Below are 5,026 nucleotides of genomic sequence, written 5' to 3'. Positions count from 1 at the left end.
CCCTGCCTGCCATTTGCTCACTCTCTAGAACCAAGCTGGAGGACTCCCACTTTCCAGGTTAAAAAGTTACTACAAAACCACAGTAGTCAAGACAATGTGGTCCTGGCATAAGGACAGAGATATACATAGATCAATGGATTAAAAGTGAGAGCCCAGAAATGAACCCCTACATTATGGTCAATTGGTTCCACCAAGGGTGCCAAGACAGTTCAATAAATGATGCTGGAACAACTGAATATCCACGTGCAAAAGAACAAGTTGAACACCTTCCTCACCCCATACACAAAAATTAACTCAAAATAGATTTGACTTAAATTAGGGCAAGAGCTAAAATTACAAAACACTTAGAAGAAAACATAAGAGTATAAGGAAAGAAAAAAACATAAGATTAAGTCTTAATAAATTTGGATTGTTGCACAAGTGATAAAAGAAAAAATAAATTGTACTTTATCAAAACTTCTGTCCTTCAAACTAAACCATCAGAAAAGTGAAGAGACGACCCACATAAAAAAGAGAAAATATTTGCAAATCCTAAGTCTGAGAAAGGATCTTGTATTTGGACAACTTATAAACCAATAATAAAAAGACAAATAACTCTAGTTAAAAATGGACAATGTACTGAATAGACATTAGTTTCTCCAAAGAAGATACAGAAATGCCCAATAAGCACATGAAAAGATGCTCAACATCTTTAGTCATAAGGAAATGTAAATCAAAACCACAACGGGATAGGGTGAACAACCCCGCCACAACACTACCTCCAGGCCCTGCTCCTGAAATAAAGCGGGCAAACTGACAGCATTAAAATACCGGCTCCTAACCAGCCACCCGGAGAAGTAATCTGGCTCGGGAGGGCTCTGGAGACGCGCCTGGGTTCAGGGTCAGCCACGAACGTGGCTCGCTTTCCAGACCTCTCTCTAGCTTTTGCCAAGTTTCTGATTAAAGACTGACATTCCTGCATGAGCGTTTTCCTGTTAAAATGTTCTTGCCTCTTACAGACGAGCAGAGGAAAAAAACAAGAGAATCGGCAAAAGGCTCTGGCCCATAGAGCTGAGAAATTATTGGCAAAACAGCATCAGAACGCAGGCTCTGGCTTCTCCATTGCTGCCACACCTTCCCAGTCCAAGCAGGGCCCTTCTCAAAACCTCCCCAGGGATCCTTCTAAGTCAGGGAGCCATGGCGACATTTTCAAGCAACAGAATCCCAGGAGTTCATCGAATGGTGACCAGAGACCCCCAAATTCCCAGAATTTTCAACTCAGCACCTCAACATGGGCACAGGGGACATGCAAGAGGCAAGAGAAGATGCCCACAGCCTGCCCAAGCCACAGCCCACCCAGCCAAATGACTGTCACTGGCATCTCCCCTCCCTTGGCACACAGTCCTCCAGAGGTCACCAGCCAACAGCTCTTGGGTTGAGTTAGGTTATGGTCATCCTCAGGCATCACACGAGACCAAACTGACACATTTTGCTAACACAGCTCATGAGCCTTTGGCCAAAACAAAGAATTCCCGGGAGACAGCAGCTTCTGCCTCCCGATCCAGGGATCCTGAATTAGAGGCCAAGATGTCAAGACCCTCCCTCCACCTACGGGCAGAACATTTCTGACATCTGTTGTGGCTCAGGAAGTGTGATGCCTAAGACAGAAGGAAGACTCCAACAGAAAGCTGGGACCCCACTCCAGAAAGCAGGCAAACTCCCAGCAGGGAACGTGTATAAGGGATGGAGACCATTTCCAGGTGAAGATCAGGTACAATGTGGAGCTCATTGCAGTGTTTAAGAGTCTGCCCAGCAGACGTTATGACCCTGCCACCAAGACATGGAACTTCAGCATGACTAATCTTTGACAAAGGAGGCAAGAATATACAATGGAATAAAGACAGTCTCTTCAGCAAATGGTGTTGGGAAAACTGGACAGCAGCATGTAAAACAATGAAGCTAGAACACTCCCTTACACCATATACAAAAATCAACTCAAAATGGATCAAAGACTTAAACATAAGACAAGATATAATAAACCTCCTAGAGGAAAATATAGGCAAAACATTATCTGACATACATCTCAAAAATGTTCTCCTAGAAGAAATAAAAGCAAGAATAAACAAATGGGACCTAATGAAACTTACAAGCTTCTGTACAGCAAAGGAAACCATAAGTAAAACACAAAACGACAACCTACAGAATGGGAGAAAACTTTTGAAAATGAAACCGACAAAGGCTTGATCTCCAGAATATATAAGCAGCTCATACAACATAATAAGAAAAAAAAAACAACCCTATCCAAAAATGGGCAGAAGACCTAAACTAGCAATTCTCCAAGGAAGACATACAAATGATCAATAGACACATGAAAAAAAATGCTCAGTATCACTAATTATCAGAGAAATGCAAACCAAAACTCCAATGAGGTATCACCTCACACCAGTCAGAATGGCCATCATTCAGAAGTCCACAAATGACAAATGCTAGAGAGGCTGTGGAGAAAAGGGAACCCTCCTAAACTGCTGGTGGGAATGCAGTTTGGTGCAGCCACTGTGGAAAACAGTATGGAGATTCCTCAAAAGACTGGGAATAGACTTACCATATGACCCAGGAATCCCACTCCTGGGCTTATATCCAGAAGGAACCCTACTTCAGGATGACACCTGCACCCCAATTTTCATAGCAGCATTGTTTACAATAGCCAAGACATGGAAACAGCCTAAATGTCCATCAACAGAAGACTGGATAAAGAAGATGTGGTATATTTATACAATGGAATACTATACAGCCATAAAAATGACAACATAGTGCCATTTGCAGCAACATGGATGCTCCTGGAGAATATCATTCTAAGTGAAGTAAGCCAGAAAGAGAAAGAAAAATACCATATGAGATCGCTTATATGTGGAATCTAAAAAAAAAAAAAGCATAAATACAGAACAGAAACAGACTCAGACATAGAATACAGACTTGTGGTTGCCAAGGGGGTGGGGGATGGGAAGAGATAAACTGGGATTTCAAAACTGTAGAATAGATAAACAAGATTATACTGTAAGCACAGGGAAATATATACAAGATCTTATGGTAGCTCACAAATAAAGGAATGTGACAATGAATATATATATGTTCATGTATAATTGAAAAATTGTGCTCTACACTGGAATTTGACACAACACTGTAAGATGATTATAAATCAATAAAAAATGTTAAAAAAGAAAAAAAAAAAGTCTGCCCAGCAGACATTACGATCCTGCCACCAAGACGTGGAACTTCAGCATGACAGGACTACGGTGCCCTAATGAGAGCAGCCCAGCACCTCCCTACTGTCACCCTGCAGACTTTGGAAGCGGCCGAGGGCCGCAGGGAGCCACCCTCTACTGGCAGTGGCAGCGTGGCCCAGGCCTGCCTTCCTGCAGCTCCCGCCCTCACCTTTGTCAAAGGGCAGTGCATGCTCACCTCCCGGGCCAGCTTTGAGGCAGACATCAGCTACTCAGAACGCCTGGTTGCACTGTTTCAGCAGATGTATTCCAGAAATTATGATGTCAAAACCAGGAAGTGAAACTTTCTCGTGGAAGAGCACAATAAACTAATTGAAAGGGCACACTGCCTTCCCCAAGTTCAGCTGGAGCCTTTGCCCAAGATGCTCACCCTGGCTTTCAGCTTCTCAGCTCGAGAAGACATCTCTCTGTCCAGTGGCAGACATCCCCGAGGCAGACCTCTCTGGGGTGGATTCCAAGCTTGTGTCTAGCCTGCTGCCTTTCCAGGGGACTGGGGTCAATTTTGCCATAGCGAAAAGAGGCCGCCTGCTGCTGGCTGATGACATGGGCCTAGGGAAGGCCATCCAAGCCATCTGCATCGCGGCCTACTACCAGAAGGAGTGGCCGCTCCTGGTGGTGGTACCCTCATCCGTGCGCTTCACCTGGGAGCAGGTCTTCTGTCGGTGGCTGCTGTCTCTGAGGCCAGACCGCATCAATGTTGTGGTGACCAGGAAGGACTGCCTGACGGCTGGCCTGGTCAATACTGTCAGTTTTAACCTTCTGAGCAAGTTAGAAAGGCAGCTCAAAACCCCTTTTAAAGTTGTCATCATTGATGTACCTCACTTCCTCAAAAATATTAAGACCGCCCCCTGTCGTGCGGCTATGCCCCTCCTCAAGGTTGCCAAGCGGGTGATCTTACTGTCAGGCACGCCAGCCATGTCCTGGCCTGCCGAGCTCTATACACAGATCCTTGCCATCAAGCCAACCTTCTTCCCTCAGTTCCTCACCCTTGGACTTCGCTACTGTGGTGCCAAGCAGATGCCCTGGGGATGGGATTATTCGGGCTCCTCAAACCTCGGAGAGCTGGAGCTCCTGCTGGAGGAGGCAGTCATGCTGCTACGCCTCAAGTGTGACGTTCTGTCCCAGCTCCCAGCCAAACAGCGCAAGATGGTGGTGGTGGCCCCAGGCCAGATCAGCGCTGGGACCAGAGCTGCCCTAGATGCCATGGCCAAGGAGATGACCACCAAGGACAAAACTAAACAGCAGCAGAAAGAAGCCCTCATTCTCTTCTTCAATAGAACAGCTGAAGCTAAAATCCCATCTGTCATTGAATACATCCTGGACCTACTGGAAAGTGGAAGAGAGAAGTGTCTATTGTTTGCATACCATAAAGTCTGGTAAACAAAAGAGATGCAATATTATCTATTTAATACAATGATTATATATTTATTTATTTTGTATATAACATATACTGTATAATGTATGCATATGTAATATATAATCTCCTATTCTGTTGGATATATCAATAAAGAGCCACGGGAGAAATTATTTACAAAAATGTCAGCCTAGATCTTTACAGGGTAACATGACAGAAACTAGGATTTTATTAATTAGAAATGAAGACCCATTTTCTCATAAAAAAAAGCAAACTACAGTATCATTTTTTAATGCTCAGCAATGAATTAAATGGGCTTTTCCCAAGGCAGCTGGGAACCTAAATTCCACATGTAACATTGTTTCTAGGAGAAAAAAATTTTCCAAAACAACCTACTTATTAAAAAACGTTT

General features: G+C 44.1%; 1 pseudogene; it reads left to right on the top strand.

Moving 5' to 3' along the window:
* Positions 1-713: 713 nt before the first annotated feature.
* On the top strand, positions 714-4,640 carry LOC102519336 (annotated as a pseudogene).
* Positions 4,641-5,026: the final 386 nt, after the last annotated feature.

The sequence above is a fragment of the Camelus ferus genome, chromosome 35 (assembly GCF_009834535.1).
Source record: "Camelus ferus isolate YT-003-E chromosome 35, BCGSAC_Cfer_1.0, whole genome shotgun sequence".
Taxonomy (NCBI): domain Eukaryota; kingdom Metazoa; phylum Chordata; class Mammalia; order Artiodactyla; family Camelidae; genus Camelus; species Camelus ferus.
This window is presented reverse-complemented; position numbering and strand designations above follow the sequence as displayed.